This window comes from Schistocerca serialis, chromosome 7, assembly GCF_023864345.2.
Source record: "Schistocerca serialis cubense isolate TAMUIC-IGC-003099 chromosome 7, iqSchSeri2.2, whole genome shotgun sequence".
In the NCBI taxonomy this organism is placed as follows: Eukaryota; Metazoa; Arthropoda; class Insecta; order Orthoptera; family Acrididae; genus Schistocerca; species Schistocerca serialis.
This window is the reverse complement of record NC_064644.1, coordinates 425,855,162-425,880,924: the sequence shown is the minus strand read 5'-3', so window position 1 is coordinate 425,880,924 and position 25,763 is coordinate 425,855,162. Positions and strand designations below refer to the sequence as shown.

Sequence of the window (25,763 nt, the reverse complement as noted above, 5' to 3'; positions counted from 1 at the left end):
ATCGATGGAACAAATGTTTTGTAAGCCACTTATTTCGTTGATGAATTACATTTCCTTAACATTCTTTCCATGAACTCAGTCTAGCGTCTGCTTTTCCTGGTATTTGTTTTATGTTCCACTGCACTTTTAAGGTCACCCCGAATATTAACCATAGGAATTTGTCGTAAGTGGTGTGGCTGAACAAAGTGCATTTTGCCTTCTATGTACGTGCAAATGTTACGTTTATGTACGATCCAGGTCAACTGCCGTTGTTGTGTCTAGTGACGTGACGCAAGTATTGGGCTTGCATGTTATTGTAATGCACAGCGGCATAGGCGTTCGAAAGAAGGGGTGAGAGGGTGCATTTGCCACCCTCTCCCACCCCTGTACTCTGGAGTAAAAAGATTTCAATCGTATAGTGACTGTGTAAACATTATTTTTCTACAAAATAACAACCTTTTTTGGTCACCTATAATATTTAGTTCTCAAAGCTCTACGTTTCGAAACTGATTAACTCATTAATAAAAAATGGCAATTTAATGATTTTCTCCTCCCATCTCCCAAACTCCCTCCATCCCCCCCCCCCCCCTCTCCTCCGGAATTTGGAATTTTTTCCTCTGACGACCACGGGTCATACATAAATAACTTCTGTACGGTGGCTGTTTAGTTGCAGGTGAAGACAACCCGAGTAGGGAATGGCCGTGAGGGTGTAGGAAAGCATACGTGAATGTGAACCGGTAAAAGTATAGTGCGTGTTCACTGTTCGTTGGGCGAAGCGCGTGACCTCAGGCGCTTATTTCCTAAACTAATTTGTCGCCTGCCCACGGCCTTGGAAAATTTTTCAGCAGGAACACAGCCTTCCACTTCTCTGCTCTCTCTGTGGACAGCACGCAACGCCTTTGCCACGCAACGTACAGCAGTTTCTACCCCAAATATTAGTCTGCTAAATTTGCTTATAATCTGATCCTCACCGAGTACTGAAAGAGACGGTGCTTTTCTCGTCAATCTATTTTTTTCTGTCAAGATAAACATTTCAGGGTTGTCCAGTTATTAAGCAACTATACCAAAGGCACTCCCTCCATGGGTGGGACTGCGATTGTTCTGAATTAGAATCAGTAGTCATAGATTTGTGCAGCAGAGGAGGACTTCGCGGCGTAGAAAACCAGCGAACAGACTTCAGTATTCAAGTGCTCATTGGATCTACATTATATCGTTGATAATTGTATTTGGCTGTACTCCCAGAGATAACGATTCCCTAGCCTAGCGTTTTATTGAAGAACGTGCTCCTCTCGAAGGTGGATTCCAGTATTATAAGTATTTACATCGTCTCTAGGTACCCTCCCATTCCGCTTCGCCAGGAGAGATTGTCTACAAACACAGTACGTTGGATACTGTTCATCACTGACTGACCAATTGTTTCGCAGACTGTTGTGATGTGATGTTTAAGAGACGTTTATGTCCCTATGTTTGCCCCAACCAGGTGTCACGTTTTCTATCAATGGGGTTTCGTATCTCATCAGAGGCCTGTAGAACTTCAGTTGTCCATGGAATGTTTAGCATCTTCATATAAAACCGAAAGTCTTTTTGTCCACTGCAGTGATCCGTCTCTCTCTCAGTTACAGAAGATTATTTATTTAGTTTATTCAGAGTGCAGTATTTCATCTATTTGAGACCAAATATTTCGATTTAGGAATCACATGACACAGACTATTTACCTAAGTAGACGAAATGATCTAAATTTACTATTTTTTCCTTGTTCTGAGGATGCTGATCACACAACTCTATCTTCAGTCAATCAAAAGTCACCTCAGTTGCTAATAGCAAGTCCACGACCTGTTTCGATCTGTACATCAGGGCATTTTCAAATGCTTCTGAAACTTTACTTCAAACCCCCGTCCACTGAAACTATTTTACACTCTTTTTGAATCCAAGAATTAGTTTTGCCTTTTCATTGGTAAACTATGCTGTCTAAAATTTCGAACATATCAGAATATAACTCTTTGTAATGGTAGTTTTTACAATCATGACACACTCATTTTTCTCAACCTGTCATTCACATTTTTTTGTCATTTTGGAGTTTCTTTTTTACAATATAACGTAAGTTATACATTAGTTCCGTAACTACGCTCTACATATCTAAGCTCTGTTTTCACCTCTGGTTATGTGAAACAATTATATTATGTACTAAGAGATGCAGTTTATGAACCAGTTGATGGTGGCGTGACGTGCAGGGTAAAACGTATATTTGTCTTATCTTTACCTGGAAGGGCCCTGTTTTTCAAATAAGTCCTGCTGTCCCGAAAATTTATTTGGGGGCGGGGGGACGCTCCAATATCCCACTTTTTAGTGATTCCCCCCGGCTAAAATGTTTTATTCTACAGGATGTTTTATTTGCATTTTACTCCATTATTATTTTGCATTAAGTGTATAAGCTAAGAAGCGGCACTTGTACAACTTGCTCTACAATCTTTGTTTATTTACTGTTACTCTTTTGCACTGTTAGTAGTACCGATTCATGTTAACTTGTATTGTCGAGAGGTTGCCATGGCAAAATTTTGAGTTCCTTTGTAGTAAGTAGTGTGAAGACGTTATAGTGGGTTCGTGTCAATTTTAGATCTCTGCAATCACTGTTTTAACATGCAAAAACGAAAGCGTAGTTTTAACAGCAATATGCAAAGTGGGCTGCTTTTATTACTGGTGGCGGAGAAACTGTACAGCGTACATTGTGCAAACCAAATTATGCTATTGTTCATGATGCAAGGTCTGACTTTGCGAGTAACGTGTTCATGTGTTCAGAGTACCATAAAAAGTTAATGAGGAGACAATGGAAATCTCCGTGAAAACTGGTGTTAGATGTCTACCTATTCCAATAGCAAAAACATTAACACGAAAAATGTGATTCATTTGGAGGAGTTGTGTCTGGCAATTGCCGGTCAAATGCTGCTGTGGAACGTGTTTTCCTTAAGGAACTCTTTGTAACCAGATTTAAAAAAATAAAAAGAAAAAACGCAAAGCAGAGTTAAAGCTGAAAAAGTGAAGGCCTTGTTCATAGTCAAGACGCACTTTAATTGGTCATCGTGCGCTGATTTTTATGATAAAATGCAAAATAAAACCTTAATAACGTACGTAAAAGTTTAAAGCTGGGTGGCAGTGCGACAGAGCAATTGCAGAAGTCTTTTGGAATCATCCGAGTACCTGTTGCAAAGAGCAAGTGCTATGTCCATAAAATTTTCTAAATATATGTTTTCCCTCGTTTTTCTTAAATGTCTCATGCTTTCTTGTAATTTTTTTAAAATGTCCTCCTCTCCAATACAATGGAAATGAACAACCTAGTACAAGCCGAAACCAGTTGTGGACTTACTAAAGTTTTTATTAGCTACTGGAGCGGCATTTCATTTAATAATTTAAATGTCGCATAAAGCTCCACGGTTTAAGTAACGTTCAATGATTTACAACGCAGTGTGTACCTCTGTTCCAAATTATTCTGCTGCTATACCGGTCTCAAATTATAACACTTCAGTCACGTGCACCTTACAACGCCTCCCCCATCGGCCTGTTGGCATTTCTCGTCTTCAATCAGTGCTCATTGGATCCAATAAAATCCTGTCTCACTTCCTTTCTATATTTGATAATAATAAATATACACTCAATCATCGACACCTACCGTCTGGCGCGGATTCGTAGCGAGGGAGGGAGGTATCAATTTTGTCATTACTGAACTAACTTTCATAAAATAAATCCGCTTGAAAAACAAGAGTTTAAAAAATGGCAAGGATTTTAACCTGGAACATGAACATGGTACGTGATTAACAATTTTTACCCTCTAATATGGAAAAATGTATTTCTTTCAGTGATTTATTTGTTACATCTCTTCCGCATGTCCCTACAAATGGTTCTTCAAAATTGGCCTACGATAAGTCGTTTGTCACGGAGGCCCCTCTCAAGTTGCGAAAGTTCAGTTATAACCACCCTGCAAATAAAGGGAGCGGAATAGGATGGGATATCAGTCTAACGACGATACGGGCTCTATATGAAAAAATCCGCTCACATACGTGACACTGACAAAGCGTCGATTGTTATGACCCGACACCGAGGAACGGGCATCTCAGAAATGGGGAAGCTGGACGGCTGTTTGTGTGCTACTTTCGCGAGTATCTCTTAAAGTGGTTGAAGACTGGGCGATGCTGTTGGATGTCCACGTCTCAACCTGGAGGTTGGAAGATTGCCTGCTCCGGTAGAGTAGGATAGGCGCCGTTCTGTGTCAGAGATTCGGTGCACACCATTAAGCGCACATAGTTCGGCTCCACAGCAGGTGCCCCCTAAATGTTCCCATGTGGACCCAACGACATCGTCAAATAAGGTTTATCTGACCACGCGATCATCGAGATTAGACAGTGGAATAATGGAAGCGTTTCAAGTGGGCGCTTGAATCACGTTTCTTGCTACACCATTGTAAAGTACACTGATGAAGCAAACGCTTATGAGTACATGACCTGCAGTTACGCCATCTTCCATGCGAGCGCCTGCTCGAAATATGCTCTGCATCACGGACGAAGCAGCATTGTTATCGTTTGGGAAACATTCACCCGAGATTTCGTGGCACTTATGGTGATAATCGAGAGCACCATGACAGATGACAGCTGTCGATTATATGAACAGAGCTACTGCGGACCGCCTGCCTCCCTTAATACTTGATGTCTTCTCCGATGGAGATGGTATCTTCTCACAGGATAACTGTCTGTGCCGCAAGGCCAGAATTGTGCAACAGTGGTCTTAGGAGCATGGTAGTGTAGTCACATCTTGTTCAGCAAGTTGACCTGATCTGAAACCAATAGAAAAAATCTGTGACGCTATCGGGTCACAGACTAGCACCCACAAGCCACTGGCTCGTAATTTACGGAAACTGGGCTACGTTATTTAGATATCTGGTGCCTCGAATATGCAGTAAACTATCAAAGACTTTTCGGATACATTCAACGTAAAGCAGCTGCTGAAGCATAACGTATCACTTCATGAAAGTGATAGGTTACACCATGTTACCGATGAATGATGTTCGTCAGCCGCAGATAGAATTTTCGTTGTATGAGGACGAAGTCTTCCGCGTCCGCGCTCTTGTATAAAACATTCTGGGACTTCTTGCCGCGCCACTTCATGGCAAAACCTCGAGCTTCGACGATTTTCACTATCGCTTCGTCAGGAGCAACTGACCGTCAAAATTGATCCTGTGGTGGCCTTCCAGAGCCCAAACACGGCTTCTGATTGGTCGGTAGTTACGTCATTGTATCCCAGATGGTGACAACGTCTGCGATGGTGGCGCCACCGTTCCCACCGTAGTGTGAATATTGCGACAAATGTTTCTGGCCCTTCCCTGCATCGAGATCTCTCTTCTGCGCACAGCTAAAATTATATCCGCCATCACTGTTGAAGAATTTCTCACACATTCTTATTTCTACAGCCTTTTTAATTGTAGAGTTCCAGTATCTACGACCCTGGGAAAAACGTTTGTTTCGTCAAACAGTATTTTATGTTTGTTTGCGAGGCTGTACTCAGCAACTGCAGATTTCTCCAGATCTCTATTTTTAATATATCGTTGATGTTCTGCACAGCGGGCGGACACGCTACGGACGCGCCAACACATGTAATTTTTTCCGCATTCTGGTGGGATATTGTAAATCGCAGGAATCCTGAGGCTGACATTGTCCTTAACATGGCGTAGCATCTGCTTTATCTTCTTTTAGGCCCGAAAATAGACCTGATACCCCATTAGACACACAGGTAAGGGTATTTTTTCAGGGTCCGTTCATTTACATGCTTATAATTGGAAGTACGGACGCCACATTTCTGCAAGAAGAGATGACTCTGGCGGGTGGTTCCAGTTTTAAGACACTCATTGGGCCCGGCGGTTCTTCTATGGAGGTGTGTCCCTTTTTAGAGACAAGCATTGCTCCAGAGAATTCTGAGAGTCTTGACAGTGAAGGCTGACGTCACGAGGACTTTCTCTCTGTCAATGATATCATATGTAAAGACTGATGTGTTAATGTATTGAATGTCAAGATTACTATAGAAAACCACAAAAGAAGTGTGTCTGGTTACAATATTTGGTTTAATGTATGGAGTCTCATGAAGAAGTAATCTCATTTCGTAGAGTCAACAGACAGTTTGGACTCGTGAGTTTTCAGCTTCAAAATTTGTGCCTGTGAAGACGAGGTCAAGAGATAAAACGATGAAATGCCGTCCGAACAGGCCTCGGAAGGCCCAACAATACCAACCGAGCGCCGTGTCATCGTCAGCCAATAGGCATCATTGGATGTGGAATGGAAGGGCATATGGTCAGCGCAGTGCTCTCCCGACTATTGTTAGTTTTCGTGACCGGAGCCGCTACTTGGCACTCAAGTAGCTCTTCAATTGGCCTTACAAGTGCTAAGTGTACCACGCTTGCCAGAAGCAACTGGCTAACCCGAACAAACACCCATTCAAGAGTTAGCCAAATTTCAGTGATCTGATGGCAACTGGTGTTACCACTTCGGCAAGGCCGTTGGCGATAAAAGAAAGCGCAACAGAAAATAAGGACAAATCTCAAAGGGGATATCTGTTGATTGTCCTATTGTTCCTCTACCCCCTCGGCTTAAGTTTCTAACTGGAAATTAACTGAGATAGAACTAAGGAAATACTTCACTGCTGACTTAGTTGTAGTTTTGGCCCACGCCCTTGGCGAAATGGTAGCACCAATTGCCGGCAAATCACCGAAGGTAAACGCTGTCGGGCTTGGCTACGACTTGGATGGGCGACCATCCGTGTCTGCGAGCGCTGTCAGCAAGCGGGGTGCATTCAGCCGTTGATAGCGAAGCGCTGGCTCCAGGCACGAAAGCCGACGTCGGCCCGAAGACTGGTGAACTGACCACAAGCTACTTCGTATCCGCATCCAGTGACGGCTATCAGTTGAGGACGACACGGCGGTCGGTCTGTACCAGTAGGTCTTTTGAGGCCCGTTCGGATGGAGTTTAAAATGTTTTGGCTCATGTTTGTCTATAGTAACGAATATAAAATACACTACTGGCCATTAAAATTGCTACACCACGAAGATGACGTGCTACAGACACGAAATTTAACAGACAGGATGAAGATGCTGTGATATGCAAATGATTAGCTTTTCAGAGCATTCACACAAGGTTGGCGCCGGAGGCGACACCTACAACGTGCTGACATGAGGAAAGTTCCCAACCGATTTCTCATACACAAACAGCAGTTGACTGGCGTTGTCAAGTGAACCGTTGTTGTACTGCCTCGTGTAAGGAGGAGAAATGCCTACCATCAGGTTTCCCACTTTGATAAACGTCGGATTGTAGCCTATCACGATTACGGTTTATCGTATCGCGACATTGGTGCTCTCGTTGGTCGAGATCCAACGACTGTTAACAGAATATGGAATCGTCGTGATGATATCGGGTGCCATTGGTTACACGTCTCGGACACCTCTCGTTCGCTTTGACGGCACTTTGAACACTGGACGTTACATTGTAGATGTGTTACGACCCGTGGCTCTACCCTCCATTCGATCCCTGTCAAACCCTACATTTCAGCGGGATAATGCACGACCGCATGTTTCAGGTCCTGTTCGGGCCTTTCTGGATATAGAAAATGTTCAACTGCTGCCCTGGCCAGCACATTCTCCAGGTCTCTCACCAATTGAAAACGTCTGGCCAATGGTGGCCGAGCAACTGGCTCGTCACAATACGCCAGTCACTACTCTTGATGAGCCGTGATATCGTGTTGAAGCTGCATGGGCAGCTGTACCACGCTATCCAAGCTCTGTTTGACTCAATGCCCAGGCGTGTCAAGGCCGTTATTACGGCCAGAGGTGGTTGTTCTCGGTACTGATTTCTCAGGATCTATGCACCCAAATTGCGTGAAAATGTAATCAGATGCCATTTCTAGTATAATATATTTGCCCAATGAATACCCGTTTATCATGCATTTGTTTTTGGTATAGCAATTTTAATGGCCAGTAGTGTATTATTCAAATAAAGGACAGCCCCCGTGGTGCTTACGTTGCCAAAGTATGAGCTATCTACATCTACATCTACATTGATACTCCGCAAGCCACCCAACGGTGTGTGGCGGAGGGCACTTTACGTGCCACTGTCATTACCTCCCTTTCCTGTTCCAGTCGCGTATGGTTCGCGGGAAGAACGACTGTCTGAAAGCCTCCGTGCGCGCTCTAATCTCTCTAATTTTACATTCGTGATCTCCTCGGGAAGTATAAGTAGGGGGAAGCAATATATTCGATACCTCATCCAGAAACGCACCCTCTCGAAACCTGGCGAGCAAGCTACACCGCGATGCAGAGCGCCTCTCTTGCAGAGTCTGCCACTTGAGTTTATTAAACATCTCCGTAACGCTATCACGGTTACCAAATAACCCAGTGACGAAACGCGCCGCTCTCCTTTGGATCTTCTCTATCTCCTCCGTCAACCCGACCTGGTACGGATCCCACACTGATGAGCAATACTCAAGTATAGGTCGAACGAGTGTTTTGTAAGCCACCTCCTTTGTTGATGGACTACATTTTCTAAGCACTCTCCCAATGAATCTCAACCTGGTACCCGCCTTACCAACAATTAGTTTTATATGATCATTCCACTTCAAATCGTTCCGTACGCATACTCCCAGATATTTTACAGAAGTAACTGCTACCAGTGTTTGTTCCGCTATCATATAATCATACAATAAAGGATCCTTCTTTCTATGTATTCGCAATACATTACATTTGTCTATGTTAAGGGTCAGTTGCCACTCCCTGCACCAAGTGCCTATCCGCTGCAGATCTTCCTGTATTTCGCTACAATTATCTAATGCAGCAACTTCTCTGTATACTACAGCATCATCCGCGAAAAGCCGCATGGAACTTCCGACACTATCTACTAAGTCATTTATATATATTGTGAAAAGCAATGGTCCCATAACACTCCCCTGTGGGACGCCAGAGGTTACTTTAACGTCTGTAGACGTCTCTCCATTGATAACAACATGCTGTGTTCTGTTTGCTAAAAACTCTTCAATCCAGCCACACAGCTGGTCTGATATTCCGTAGGCTCTTACTTTGTTTATCAGGCGACAGTGCGGAACTGTATCGAACGCCTTCCGGAAGTCAAGAAAAATAGCATCTACCTGGGAGCCTGTATCTAATATTTTCTGGGTCTCATGAACAAATAAGGCGAGTTGGGTCTCACACGATCGCTGTTTCCGGAATCCATGTTGTTTCCTACATAGTAGATTCTGGGTTTCCAGAAATGACATGATACGCGAGCAAAAAACATGTTCTAAAATTCTACAAGAGATCGACGTAAGAGATATAGGTCTATAGTTTTGCGCATCTGCTCGACGACCCTTCTTGAAGACTGGGACTATCTGTGCTCTTTTCCAATCATTTGGAACCCTCCGTTCCTCTAGAGACTTGCGGTACACGGCTGTTAGAAGGGGGGCAAGTTCTTTCGCGTACTCTGTGTAGAATCGAATTGGTATCCCGTCAGGTCCAGTGGACTTTCCTCTATTGAGTGATTCCAGTTGCTTTTCTATTCCTTGGACACTTATTTCGATGTCAGCCATTTTTTCGTTTGTGCGAGGATTTAGAGAAGGAACTGCAGTGCGGTCTTCCTCTGTGAAACAGCTTTGGAAAAAGGTGTTTAGTATTTCAGCTTTACGCGTGTCATCCTCTGTTTCAATGCCATCATCATCCCGTAGTGTCTGGATATGCTGTTTCGAGCCACTTACTGATTTAACGTAAGACCAGGACTTCCTAGGATTTTCTGTCAAGTCGGTACATAGAATTTTACTTTCGAATTCAATGAACGCTTCACGCATAGCCCTCCTTACGCTAACGTTGACATCGTTTAGCTTCTGTTTGTCTGAGAGGTTTTGGCTGCGTTTAAACTTGGAGTGGAGCTCTCTTTGCTTTCGCAGTAGTTTCCTAACTTTGTTGTTGTACCACGGTGGGTTTTTCCCGTCCCTCACAGTTTTACTCGGCACGTACCTGTCTAAAACGCATTTTACGATTGCCTTGAACTTTTTCCATAAACACTCAACATTGTCAGTGTCGGAACAGAAATTTTCGTTTTGATCTGTTAGGTAGTCTGAAATCTGCCTTCTATTACTCTTGCTAAACAGATAAACCTTCCTCCCTTTTTTTATATTCCTATTAACTTCCATATTCAGGGATGCTGCAACGGCCTTATGATCACTGATTCCCTGTTCTGTACATACAGATTCGAAAAGTTCGGGTCTGTTTGTTATCAGTAGGTCCAAGATGTTATCTCCACGAGTCGGTTCTCTGTTTAATTGCTCGAGGTAATTTTCGGATAGTGCACTCAGTATAATGTCACTCGATGCTCTGTCCCTACCACCCGTCCTAAACATCTGAGTGTCCCAGTCTATATCTGGTAAATTGAAATCTCCACCTAAGACTATAACATGCTGAGAAAATTTATGTGAAATGTATTCCAAATTTTCTCTCAGTTGTTCTGCCACTAATGCTGCTGAGTCGGGAGGTCGGTAAAAGGAGCCAATTATTAACCTAGTTCGGTTGTTTAGTGTAACCTCCACCCATAATAATTCACAGGAACTATCCACTTCTACTTCACTACAGGATAAACTACTACTAACAGCGATGAACACTCCACCACCGGTTGCATGCAATCTATCCTTTCTAAACACCGTGTGTACCTTTGTAAAAATTTCGGCAGAATTTATCTCTGGCTTAAGCCAGCTTTCTGTACCTATAACGATTTCAGCTTCGGTGCTTTCTATCAGCGCTTGAAGTTCCGGTACTTTACCAACGCAGCTTCGACAGTTGACAATTACAATACCGATTGCTGCTTGGTCCCCGCATGTCCTGACTTTGCCCCGCACCCGTTGAGGCTGTTGCCCTTTCTGTACTTGCCCAAGGCCATCTAACCTAAAAAACCGCCCAGCCCACGCCACACAACCCCTGCTACCCGTGTAGCCGCTTGTTGCGTGTAGTGGACTCCTGACCTATCCAGCGGAACCCGAAACCCCACCACCCTATGGCGCAAGTCAAGGAATCTGCAGCCCACACGGTCGCAGAACCGTCTCAGCCTCTGATTCAGACCCTCCACTCGGCTCTGTACCAAAGGTCCGCAGTCAGTCCTGTCGACGATGCTGCAGATGGTGAGCTCTGCTTTCATCCCGCTAGCGAGACTGGCAGTCTTCACCAAATCAGATAGCCGCCGGAAGCCAGAGAGGATTTCCTCCGATCCATAGCGACACACATCATTGGTGCCGACATGAGCGACCACCTGCAGATGGGTGCACCCTGTACCCTTCATGGCATCCGGAAGGACCCTTTCCACATCTGGAATGACTCCCCCCGGTATGCACACGGAGTGCACATTGGTTTTCTTCCCCTCTCTTGCTGCCATTTCCCTAAGGGGCCCCATTACGCGCCTGACGTTGGAGCTCCCAACTACCAGTAAGCCCACCCTCTGCGACTGCCCGGATCTTGCAGACTGAGGGGCAACCTCTGGAACAGGACAAGCAGCCATGTCAGGCCGAAGATCAGTATCAGCCTGAGACAGAGCCTGAAACCGGTTCGTCAGACAAACTGGAGAGGCTTTCCGTTCAGCCCTCCGGAATGTCTTTCGCCCCCTGCCACACCTTGAAACGACCTCCCACTCTACCACAGGTGAGGGATCAGCCTCAATGCGGGCAGTATCCCGGGCAACCACAGTCGTAGTCCGATCAGGGGATGCGTGGGACGAGCTGGCCGTCCCCGACAAACCCCCATCCCGACCCCCACAGTGATGCCCATTGGCAACAGCCTCAAGCTGTGTGACCGAAGCCAACACTGCCTGAAGCTGGGAGCGAAGGGATGCCAACTCAGCCTGCATCCGAACACAGCAGTTGCAGTCCCTATCCATGCTAAAAACTGTTTTGCTAAGAACGTCTGAACTAATCTACAGAGAGCGCAAACAAATCGACAAAATTTAAACGGTTATTAAAATACAAGATTGCCTAGTAAATGCAGTAATGCTGCTACTTGCGCACTGCTGACACTGCTCGGCGGCGGAAGGAGACTAAGCGAAATTACACTATTCAGGTACTAAAACACGATACTACACTCTCAAATACTATAATACGCCCAAAATTTATGAATTAAACAATGCAAGAACCAAAAACACGCAAATAAATTAAGAGTTAAACTATGTAACAAATGAGTGAGCTAGGAGTATACGACTTGCTGCTCAGCTGCTTATCCAACGGCGGCAGGGAGCACACTGACTGCGACCAACCGACACTGGCCGTTCAAAACAAAACAGTAGACAAACGACTACGCGAATTTACACTATTCAGGTACTAAAACGCGATGCTACAACTCTCAAATACTATAATACGCTCGAAATTTATGAATTAAACAATGCAAGTACCAAAAACACGCAAAGAAATTAAGAATTAAACTATGTAACAAATGAGTGAGCTAGGAGTATACGACTTGCTGCTGCAGCTGCTTATCCAACGGCGGCAGGGAGCACACTAACTGCGACCAACCGACACTGGCCGTTCAAAACAAAACAGTAGACAAACGACTACGCGAATTTACACTATTCAGGTACTAAAACGCGATGCTACAACTCTCAAATACTATAATACGCCCGAAATTTATGAATTACACAATGCAAGTACCAAAAACACGCAAAGAAATTAAGAATTAAACTATGTAACAAATGAGTGAGCTAGGAGTATACGACTTGCTGCTGCAGCTGCTTATCCAACGGCGGCAGGGAGCACACTCTGTTGTTAGAGCCGTGGACAAGTCTTGAGGTTCAGTGGCAGGTGGTGAGTGAGTGGACGCACTCCCGGCAGGTGGTGGTGACGACGACGCCGGACCCGCGGCTGTGCCCTCTGGCGCCGCCGCCGCGCAGCGCCTCCACGTCGTCGTCGTCTTCCTCGGCGTCGGCGTCGGCGTCGTCGGCGCGGCCGGCGCCCACGTCCTGAGCGGCGCGCCCCGCCCCCGCGCCTCCGCCTCCGCCTCCCGCCGCCCCCGTGGCGGGTGCCGCCGCCAGATGGACCCTGCGGCCGGCGGTGCTCGCCCGCCCCCGCGCCTCCGCTTCCGGCCGCCCCCGTGGCCGGCGCCGCCCCGCTGCGCTGCCTGCCTGCCGACGCCGCCGCCCACATCCCAGATGGCCTCCGCGGCTAGTGCCCTGTCATGAACCGATCGCCTCGTCCCCTCCGCCAGAGCCTTCAGCCACGACAACGTGACTCGCCTGAAGCCACTGGCCGCCACGTACCATACAGACGACCCAGAAGGTGCCGGCTGCTGACCCACATGATGCCTCCAGATACGTTAGGTACGTGGTCAGGTATTTTCATTTCATTTTATTTGTGACCTTTAGTATGATACAATCAGACAGCTTCCGATACGTGACCTGCTACAAATCCCAGTGTGTAGCACCCGTTTTAGCAAGTAACAAATAGATTCTATCACACACACACACACACACACACACACTCACACAATCTGATTCCTAGCATTTGATAAAATGTTTACATTATTTTGCAAACCTGTAAATTAAATCGTGCACTAAAATGACAAAAATCACGGGATACCATTCAACATCGTGTCATACCTCCTTTGTCCAGCGCAGTCCAGTGACTCGATAAGTCGTAGGAAGTCCACTGCAAAGATTTTGAGCCTCTATAGCAGACAATAATTGCCAAAGTTTTTGCTGATTGGTCTTTCTTTAAATTTTCATGTATTTCAGAATGTTTTATGAAGGCAAAAGGATTCTTAGTGAAAAACGTAACTTGTCTTTTAACCTCATCAAATGTTTTCGGTATTGACTTTCATACTGTGTTGCACAGTGTGATGTAAGGAATGTGCAAAACATGGGACACATGGAAGTTTCAGAAGCTTTGCAGCTGGCATCATATTTGAACTATTGTCCATCTCTATAATACTGATTTTAAACTTCAAGTTATATTTGGCTTAATGGCCTCAACCCAGCTCGAAATATTTTCTATAGTACGCTTTTCCTCAGATTTGATGCAGTTTTACCATCTACAAAATGTGCTGTAAGTGTGTACATACAAATATTGTTTGTAGTTGTCCAGTTGTCATTGATCATCAATAAGAAATGTCCTAATGCCAGTAATAAAAACCAATGATCATATTAGCGTCAACATTAACACAGTCGTTTAACAACTTTACCTATTTTACATAACATAAAACATTGTAAGTATATGAATGTTAAACTACAAAACTGATTGTACTTACTGTTGATCTCCTATTATGATTTTCTCATTATATTACATTATACTTAGTAGGTCCTTGAAAATGGCTCAAACACAGAAACTGCATTAGTGAAATACAAACAGGAAGAGATAAAAGCGAATATGGCGTCATTTAAAGAAATTATAGAATCTGTTGGTTCATAGTACAAGAAATCAATAATTTTACTTAATGTGACTGCCTTTATATCATTGACAGACTTGCTTATATGTTTTTTCGAACGAAAATCGGTTAAGAGTGAGGATGTCTCAAAAGAAACCAAATCAGGACCGGGTTTGGAACCAAACGACAATGGCAGATTGAAATTAGGTACTCACTTTGATTTCCTGTTTTGAGAGCTTCATCTGAAGTGGAAGCAGACATTGGTGATCATGATTCATAAGAAGTGATTTTGATGCAGTTTCTGACCACATTGTTCCAGAAGTAGTGTTGCATGATTTAATATTAGATAGGTCTTCAGGTCTGAAGAGGAGCCAGAAGAACAGGAAACTACTGCTAATGGCATTTTGCGTTTTTAATCTAGATTGGTAAAAGCATATAATTTATGACTTTCAAGTTTTATGAATGAAGGCAACATGCTTGACTTACATTCTAAGATCTTAAAAAAAATTAATGTCGAAAAATTGAAATACTTCTATGAAGAAGCACTTTTTAAATAGTAAAATCTTAAAATGAGAATACATGTACATTCAGTGTATTCAATAATGTATAAATGCACTAATATATATATGAAACTTAATAATATAGTATATATATATATATATATATATATATATATAAAAATTATTGTTACAGTAAATAATATCTAAGGTAAGCTTAACTTGAATGAAGAGCTGTTACTCAAAAGATTCAAGTCAAGCTGTGAGCTGAATCAGGAATGAGCCACAATCACTGTGAGCTGAATCAGTGAGTGAGCCAAGAATGCAAAGAGAAGGGCAGCTCCTGAGTCACTCTGTGTATATTCAGAAGCAGTGAGCAGCTGCTAGGAGCTCAGTGAGTTAATGAGTGAAGAGCAAAATCACAAGTCAGTCACATACAATACAAGTCAATGAGTGAGCAACGAGGGCAGTGACTCATGAGTGTTCTGTCATCAACTCTGTGCTCAGTAGGAAGTGGTAGGGGAGCCACAATCTTCCGCTTCAAAGAGCATCACCTCATGTGGTGCAGTATCGAATGGGCCAATATGTCAGCTCATTGTGAGCTGCCTTTTCAAATCAAAAGCAGAAATAAAAGGGAAGAAAGTGTTTTATGCATTAATACAATGTTCTAAGGGAGTGATATTTCTATTCTTTTCGTGACTGACAAAAGCTACTCACAGTAGCAAACTATCTATACTTATATCTAATGTATTGTATACAGTGTTTCTTTTGCAGTCATAGTGATTAATTCAGCATGCTGAGTGGGATTCTGTTGCAGTCGCCTAGAATCTTTGTTCTACACACTGATATCACTGGGAAGGCTTTTCAGATCTCAAGAGCTACTATTACTTTTTCCCGAGTCACTGATCACTCACTCTGTGAAAGAGTCTAGCTCTTTCAATCAGTTCAGTAGTGGATCGCCCATCTCTAAAGTGATAAGCATTCAGCAACAGACCAGTGCAGTAGTTGTGGAAGGCTACTCTGGGAAAACACAAAAACATGAAAAGTCTGAATGTCTGGACACTAGTCACTACTGGGATGTAATCTCCAAGCCAGGTTATCCTCATCACCATCGCAGTATTCATGTCTGAGGGGAAGAAAAGACTACAATTGAGTTCTGAGGTACCAAAGAGCAATTGTCTATTTTTTAAGAAGACGAAGTAAGAGAGTCCAATAAAACAGTTTCCTTGGAATGTCAATCCAAACTACTTGGTTTATACTGAAAATCAATGACTTATGTTGTCCTGGAATGTTCTTTCAAGAATTAAGTCTGAGAGGCTATGATCAGTGGAGAACTGGGAAATTCTTGAGGATGGATTGAACATGATGTGGTGAGCTTGAGGATGGTGAAGATATAATAAGGTGGCAGCTTGAAGGTGGTTGAAGCAAGGTCCAGTGAGTCGGTAACTCAAAGATGGTTGTAGTGTATGGACATTCCTTGTTCCACAGCAGGATGAGCTACTAGGCATAACTGGCGTAATCCCAAAGCGTGGACTGGCTGCAGAGCAGACGGTCAGCAGCCTAAATACTTGGCATGCTGAAGAATTCGCATGTCATTTATGAAAGCAAGGTAGTACTGTAATGCCAATGCTGTTTGTGGTGATGCTTATGGCTCAGGTGGCGAGGCTGGCGTCACACAGTATTGTGGCAGCTGTTGGAGTTTTTTTTTTTTTTTTTTTTTTTTGAAACAGCCTTGTGCATGTCTGTTGATGTGGACTGTTTTTATCTGATATCCAGAGGAATGGTCATTAGCAGGCCAGATGAGCAGCAGTCCACGGTACTTGATTGAAAAGTTGGTTGCTTTGGCATAGGTGGTAGTTAGGGGACAGAGTATGAAGTCCATCTAATATCACAGTGAACGTTGCATGTGTGTACAGAGACTGGCAGCAGGCGCTGTAAATGGCAACTGTGGTATGTCTGTTCATCATGATGTTCAACTTCCAAAAGTTCAACTTCCAAAAGTATTTTGTGCCTGAGAATTTTAGAAATTAGAGTAACCCGGTGGCTGACATGTGAACCTTGTGGACTGATCCTCTTTGATTTCGTTTGCACTTATAGAATTGGAAGATTTGTTCACAGTTGTTGCCTAAAGCAGTAAGATACAATCCTCAGTAAACCTCTAAAAGTGTAACTGTAAACATTTAAAGATTTCTGACAGTGTAATGAAGTTACCAGATTCTTATATAGCATGTAAGTCTTGTAATCACAGAGCCATAGGTTTGAATCTCAATAGTACTAAATCTATTTTTTAATTTTTTTAAATATTATATTTATTACCAAATAGAAATGTTAATTAGTAAATAATGAATCACAATTTACAATAAAAGTGCACCTTTTTATTTTTAATTACTAGTCATACAAAATGTGAGTACTGACTTTAAATAAAAACTTGTTGCAAATATGTAAAATATGAAATTAAAAGTAAAACACATATTAAACTAGAGACTGAATGTTATTGTTGCTGTAAGAAACTTTTTTCATTTAACAACAACACAGTTGGTATTTCATTATAATCTTTTATTTACTTCTGTACCACTTCTAATTAAAAACAAGGAAAATAATTTATTAGAAACCATGATTCAGTATTTGTTCGTCTTTAATTGATTTTTCGATTTGATAATAATTATAGAATTCAGATATAAGTTGCAAAAAGTAATTGCTACTCAGATACAAACCAGGTACTTCATGATAGCAATACTCACTCAGCTATTAGCTGTTGTGTTAAAATGCTTGATATGCTAGACACAATTTTTTGTTTGTGTGGCTGTCTTCCACAGCAGATGTTATATATCAGTAATTGTTGGTTTTTCTGTATTAAGCCTAAGTGCTCTATCGACTGAGTCATCCATACACAATTCATGACTCATCCTCACAGCGTTACGTCCACCAGTAGTTTATCTTCTAGAAAGTTTTCCAAGTAAAAGTTATTACATCCACAATTACTTTCTTGCAACATTAAAGTAATGAATTTCTTTTTTGTTAGTACATTGTTACCAACATCATGCTTGAAAATAATATCTTTGAATCTCAACTAGGACTCCCTCAGGTAACAAAGAACTTTCATATGTTATCTGCTTGACTAAATATGGCACCTTAGCATAACCTTTGCCTTCTAAATAGCAAATTTTACATGCATACAAAATTAAGTGACTGCTTACTTTTTTCATACATTTAATCACAGCATAAGATCCTGAATTGTGAACACTGTAAGGTGGTTCTTCATTTCTGTCAGTTAACTGCTGGTCTTCTTCTGAAGGAACACTAACAATTAATGTGTATATTCATCTTGCAAATACGCAACCCTGCATTTTCGGTTAGCCAAAACAGAAGTCAGATTAAGGAATACCTTAAAACTGAAATTTTGGGTAATGAAACTGCACTGAATGTTTGATTAGCATTTACTTAAATTAAAACAACAAAATTTAAGCTATAAATATTGTCATCTCTGTTTCCAGCCTCTTTTTTCCACACTTTTTATAAGTTATACAGCGTATACTGTTTTCTCAATCTGTGATGTAAGTCTTATTAAGAACAAGTTTCGCTTTATGCTAAAGCATCTTCTGAGGTCACTATAACAATATCTATTTTCGTACAATTTTGTTTGCTAGGTTCATGAACAGCCCTCATGCTTACACTTGCTACTATTAATAGTATTAAATTATCACTACTACTCAATGGTTTTTTTTGTTTCTTATGTCATTCTTCACGTTCTTCCCTACATATGTGGATAGATTTCAACATGCAGCACTTGCACTAACACTTTATATATTACATTTTTTGTTGTAAAGGTCGACTGTCAACTCACCATTTAATGTACATTGTTTTGATTTTGCAGAATTAATTTGTCTTTTATTTCGTTTTGGTAGAGAAGAAACTTCTGCTATTGATGCCTGTGTGTTTATGTATTTTGACTAATGTGTGAGTGTGTGTGTGTGTGTGTGTGTGTGTGTGTGTGTGTGTGTGTGTGTATGTACAGGGCATCTTTCCTTTTACCTAAGTAATGGTGACAATTTTCACTGGCGTTTCGCCAGATATTTGCAGTTTCGTTTTTGCAATATAAAACTGGAGGCAGCCCAAACAAATTTTGCTTATCACCTCTTTCTTGTGATATCCACCATCAGCGGAAGCCGTCAATTTGTTTCCCATCGCAAACAAAATGATTTTTAAAGTCGATGTTCATGTGCTCATTCGACAGAGCTGGACAAAATTAATCTAGTCCGATATTCATATATCCGGTGTGTATTAACAGGTTCATTAAAACGCAAAGAATAAGCATACTTCCACAGTGACAGCGCCACTCCGGGCTGAGCTAACTGCTACCATCATACGAAAGTGCTGCTCAGTCACTGCTGGAGTACTAACTATTCTTCATGTTTTACTGTTCCTGTCAATATATATCTATAAAACGAGTAACGCACGAGAGAAAATTGAGATTGCTCTGCAAATGGGCACGTGAAATTGCATTTTAAAGGTAATTCGTTTGTAATATCAACAGACGGAGGCTTTCTGTCGACAGTGGGCGTCTATGAACGCCAGGATGAGCAGGACTTGTTTCGGCTTACCCCAGCTGCATGTTGCAAATATCTGGTGAAACACCTGAAATAATGCACCTGATGACGCGTGGGAGAGACACTCAGTCTGTATCTTTCTTTCTTTCTTTCTCGGGGCCTTTCCCACTTTAGCGTGGGGTCAGCTTTGTTAGTATTGACTTGGCAATGTTAGTGTCAGAATACGGCCGGATGCCCTTCCTGCCACCACCCCAACCCCCCCCCTCCCCCCCCCCCCCTGGGACGAAATTAGTGTACCCCAGCTGTCTGTGTCCAGTGTAGGCCATGGAATTGTGCAAACATTTGTCAAATGTCTGCGAGTCGTGTAACTGAGGCGGAATTTGGGGACCAGCCCTGTATTGACCTATCAGGATGTGGAAAACTGCCTAAAAGCCATGTCCAGTCTGGCTGGCACACCGGCCCTCGTCGTTAATCCGCCGGGTGGATTTGATCTGTGGCTAGCGCGCTACCTGAGAGTCCAGGAAGCACCACATTAGCACTTTCGGAGTTATATATTGGTGAAAAACAGTCTGAAAAGATTGTAAGGGTATTATAGAGGAGCTGTGCTGAGAAGTTATCGTTAAGAAAAAAGTTCGATATGTTGTGGCGTTTTTGAGTTTATTATCATTTAAGTTAGCCAATCAGGCAATTCCACACGCAAATTCCGGTGGCTTTCCAGATACAATTAGTAGTTCTCATACCGCAGATATTAGCTCACAAGACCGCTCTGCATTTGGCACGTGTTTGAACCTTGCTGCCATGCCACGTCCAGTTTTTGTATTGCTCTCTTGTTCGGTTCGTGAAACCAAATAAAGAACATGTCTCTGGCAGGCTGCTTGAATTTGAATGTGTAATGGCCTGATTAGCACAATGTATCGATTTTTCCGTAACAGATTTTCGCAGAGGAACCTGCAACACCCCTACAAGCTTTTCAGACCATTTGTCACCACCCTGTATATGTAGTGATATCTGTTGTGTGTGTGTGTGTGTGTGTGTGTGTGTGTGTGAGAGAGAGAGAGAGAGAGAGAGAGAGTTGAGCTCGTATGTCTAGTATGTCCTTACCTGCATGTAAAGAAATTGTTGCTTTACTATGGTACAGTGGTAGTGATCTAGAGTGCATACATTTTCTTGTTTATGTGACATTTTTTTTGTGGCTTCTTGACGGACTCCTCTTTACTTACTACATGTTTTATTAGTTTAAATAATATTTGGTTGCCAAAGTTTGTTTTTACTTTGCTATGCAGCTCTTTTACATTATTTCCGTTTCGATTTGGAAGTTCTCTTCTGGCATCAGAAGATGTTTTTTGTTACTGAATCTCTTTTCATTGTGCCGTGAAGGTGTTGTTGGTGTGTGTGTTTGTAGTGGGTGTTGCCCATTTCTGGATTTATGTAGTCTTGTGATTCCTGTTTTTAATTTTTTTTTATTTTCTCATTTAGTTCTGAAACTAGAAATTGTTGATATCCATTACTTTTTGCTACATGAGTCGTATGTGCAACGCCTTATTATAGTTCTGTTCATCAATTGGTATGAAAATGGAAGTGAGCGTTTGGCGTCACTGGCCAGGAGGCCCCTTTTGGGGCAGGTCCAGCCGCCTTGGTGCAGTTCTTATTACATTCGAAGCCACAATGGACAACCTGCTCGCCAGATTGGGATGAAATGACGATGAAGACAACACCCAGTCCATGAGCGGAGAAAATCCCTGTCCTGCTGGAAATCGAACCCAGGCCCCTTAGGATGGTAGTCCGTCACGCTGACCATTCAGTTATCAGGGCGGACCATCAAATCGTGCTTTGTTTAGTTGGTGAACCATATACCTGAGAGCTGCTTGTTTTTCATACTGGGCGTGGTTAGATGGTTTGTGCAGTATTATTTCTGCTGTGGTCTTTTTTTTTTTACTGTTCATACTGAATGAGTGTAAGCTATTTTCCTTTTGGATGGATACATCTATGAATTGTATTTGGCGTGCTTGTTCTCTCCCTAAACTGAACTTCATGTTTCTGTGTAGTTTGTTTATCTCTGTGTGTGGTTGTTCTAACTTATTTATTGGTCATTTGCCAATCACAGTATTGATCCATGTATCTCTAACAATATTTTATGCTGTATTTTCCTGGCACTATTTTCTGGAACATTCTTTCTTAAATTATGTTCATGAAGGTATTTGCTAACATTCCTGAAATGATTATCCCGGTGGTAACCATTCTTGTGGTAAGAAGAACTCTTTATTGAACTGAAAGTAGCTTCTAACAGAAATGATGTGTAAGAGTGCTTATCTCCATTATGTGCTACTATGGTAAGTGATTATATCTAGGTCTCATTCTTGTATTTTGATTGCTTCTTTTGATGTGAATGTGGAGTGCACGTTTTCTTCATTAAATGAGACTGGAATTCTGTTTCTGGAATATGAAGTCTTTTTTGGTGATTATTAGTTCTTTTGTGTTTTTTACTATTTTGTCATTTGGTGTTTAACACTGCCATGTAAGTAGATTTAGTGGATTTCTGGTGAAGGTGTGTGTGTGGGTGATTTTCTTTATTTTACAACTGGTCTAACACAACTATTTACTTTACGAGGTTTTGGATGGCTACTAAGTTTTGGAGCATTAGGCTCCACATGTGTCATATGGGCTTTCTGTCTGTCATCGAGTGTGTGCTCTACAATCTTTAAAACATTTCTCTTTTTTTGTGGAAAGCTGCTGTTTGGGACTGATTGTAGTTCTGTGATTTTATTCTGTGAAATGAAATTGTGTGACTTGCTACTTTCCATGAGATCCACGGTTGATCCATGAGAAATAATGTGTTCCCCTTGTCCACTGTGGTTATGATTAAATTTTCTGTGTAGTTTTTCTCTTAGGGTTTCCAGAGATTTAGCTTCTGTGTTTATCTGTCTCGCTTTTTTATGCTCATGTAGCTACGACACTTTAAATTTGTTTTCATATCAGGTCACTTATAGGACCATATTTATGATGTCTGTGTCCTTCCTCTGTCTTTGAGACAGTATATTGGACAGAATAAACACAGTACCACTTGACAAACACAACTATAATAAGGAGCTGGACATAACACTTCAGATAGCAAAACATAATGCATAGCAAAAATTACTAGTAATTACTAGTTACAGAACTAAATAAGAAAGTCCAGAAAAACATAATAAAAAAACTCAACGCCACACGTATCCAGAGACCTATTACATCCATCACAAGCACACACTCCAACAACGTTACGACTGCACAACAGGGACACTACACTGATAAGGTGGTACATACTCACGTATAGAATGAAGCTGATGCACAGAATTGGGGAGATCACCAAGAAACAAAAAATAAAAATAACGTACAAAAGGAATAGCTCAGTGCAGAAATGTTTAAGTAACAAAGATGGGACCGACGTATATCAGAAATCTGGAATCTTTCCAACTCCAGTGCAATGATTCTGATGCTCTGTGCTAGGGCAGACCAGCAGAACACTTGAAACAAGGTTTAAAGAACGTAAAAGAACATGGAAATATGGCATCAGCCATTCAACATATGCAGAACACCTCCGACACTGAAAACCACAACAGAAATACACGAGAATAGTCAGGTTCAGTAACAAGAAACAGCTTCTGGCCATACAGGTGAACTTTCAAATCCGAAAGGCAATAATAAGAAAGAAACTCATACTAATCGAGGAAACAAACGTTAGCAACCCAACGTTATTTAAACTGATAAAAGTTATTGTAGATAAAGAAAAGCCTTGTAGATGCTACAAAAATAGTATTACATAAACAAGACAATTCACCTACTCTCAATTATCACGACTGTACCATAGTAAGGCAATAATTTTTGGACACAGAAGATAGAACACACTAGCCATTTTAGCTCTCGTTACACGCACACATGAGCAATCACGCGCGCGTGGACATACACAGACACACCCACTCACACCTGCGCACACACACAATATACATATATCTCACGAAACAAGCGTCAAACGAAAAAACTACAAAGAACGAAACTTGTCTACCTTGAAGGGGGAAACCAGATGGCGCTATGGTTGGCCCGCTAGATGGCGCTGCCATAGGTCGAACGGACATCATATATATAGCTGTAGCAGATGCTCCTGCTACCATCAAAAGGAATAATAAATCTTGTATTATAGTGGAAAAATACGGTATAAGCTATATAACTTGGAAATTGGATAGGTACTCACAAATGAAGTTCGAAGTAAGCCAATTCAGCACCACATCTGATGTTTGTAGTGGAGGGAAGAAGAAGATCAACTGATAATGCCACCAACTTCGAAATTCAAAACTTCCCTGTTTGATTGGTTCATTACCAATCTATAACCTATCCAAAAAATCTTACAATGATATTCCCATTTGTCTTCTGACGTTGTAGCATAGAATCCCATTTTATGGTAGTCAGTTTTCTACATATTCCGTTGACACATTTGAGACAACTCGCTATAACGTGAAAGGCGTCACTAAGTTCACAGTTTTATACGATTTCTCAATAAAAGTATGGCTAATTACGTAACTGTATTTCAATTTTTGCTTTAAATAGTTAATTACAATCAGATCAAATAAATGTAACTTAATTACACAAAGAAACACCGACGCGACTGTCAGAAACAATTTTCAGAAATTTGTTCTGTTGAGATGTTTTAATGTGAGTGGAGGTTACAGAACTGTTATATTACCTCATCAGAGGAAGTTAGTACACGTTCCTTTCCGAGTCTCATAAATCTGGTCTTTCATTACCCGATTCGTCATTTAATCTATAGCAGGTTGATGAGCATAGTGCCCTCCTTATGTCGTGTCGGTTTCCTTCCAGAGCAGCGCCACACAGTGAAGAGACGCGCCCAGACCTCACCTATGGCCTCCTCCCACTGTCTCCGCCAGACGTCGTGAGAAGGTAGCGGGGAACCACCGAGATGCCACAGCCCAGTGTCATCTGCCATGTGTCATCTGCACACAGTGGCACTTGAGTTTCCCACAATCCATCCTCGGTATGCCTTCGTCCTCCTGTGGACTTGGTGAGTATCGTTGGAGCTATAAGGTCACCCTAGCACAAAGGTTGCTTAGGAGTTGGGTATTACGATACTCAGTACCCTGATTACCAATAAAAATGTAAATAGTTTCCTTTGCTGCGTCTTCCACAGTTCACATACAATGCGGAACGTGATATGTCATACCAGCATGTTATAAATCAAATAGCCAAATGCATCTTTCAAATGTTTCTCTGGCTACGTGCCGATGGTTTAGAAAGTTAGTCTGTAGCTTTCCAATTCCATGATTGTGATGAACTTAATTCTTGCTTAGGGAAAAAAATATCAGCTGTTAAATTATGACATGGACTAAACGTAATTTCAAAGCAGCTATCATGCTTCAATAGGTTTCTAAAGTTACTTTCGTTATATAAAAGCATCTATTTAAAGGGTAGATTATAAAGGAATTTTTTGTCTGCAAATTTTATTTTTATCTTTACCCAGATGTTGTTGAGTAATGGATAATACAGATGATTTACACTGCCGATCCTTAACATTATCACCACTTACTTAATAGCGTGTTGGTCCACATTTGCAACGATGTATAGCCGCTATTCTGAGTCACATACCTTGGACTAGTTCTTGGTAGGTCTCCGGAAGCACGTGAAACTAGATGTCGATGCACGGGGACACATTTCTCGTAAACTAATATGGGCTGGCGTTTTGTGGGCGTTGAGCTTGGACCCAGATAGGATCCCACATCTGTTCCATTGGATTCAGATCAGGCATATTTGGTGGCAATACATCAAAGTAAGTTCACTGTTATGCTCCTCAAATCACTGTAGCACGATTATGGCCTTGTGACAGTAACATCCTGCTGAAAGCTGCCATCGCAGTCTGGGAAGACAACAAGCATAGAGGAATAGTAGTGATCTGCAATAATTTTGACGTTGACCACATGTCTCTTGGTGCGATTACTATCACAGGCCATAAGCAAGTGCAGGTGAATGTCAGCCGTAGCGTAATACTGCCCCACCGTCCTGCATTCGGCTTACGGAGAGTAATCAATGACCACTTACTTAGTATGCATTTATCGCAGAGTCTCTCATCCAGAGCAAAGTCCCAAGCGACTGGAAAAGAAAACACAGGTGACTACTGTATATAAGAAGGGTAAAAGAACAGACACGCATAATTACAGATCAATATCCTTAAAATCAGTCTTTTGTAGAATTCTTGAACATATTGTGATTTCGAATATAATAAATTTCCATGAGCCGGAATACCTTACGTCAACAAATCAGCACGGATTTAGAAAGCACTACTCGTGCGAAACT

General features: G+C 42.0%; 1 long non-coding RNA gene across 1 annotated transcript in view; it reads left to right on the top strand.

The window, feature by feature from the left end:
- Nucleotides 1-13,150: 13,150 nt before the first annotated feature.
- The window catches only part of LOC126412838 (uncharacterized), a 32,197-nt gene continuing 19,584 nt past the window's right edge, over nt 13,151-25,763 (top strand). Inside the window, exons 1-2 of the long non-coding RNA XR_007575355.1 lie at nt 13,151-13,340; nt 24,276-24,477. This is a non-coding gene — a long non-coding RNA (uncharacterized LOC126412838). The remainder of the gene's footprint in view (nt 13,341-24,275; nt 24,478-25,763) is intronic.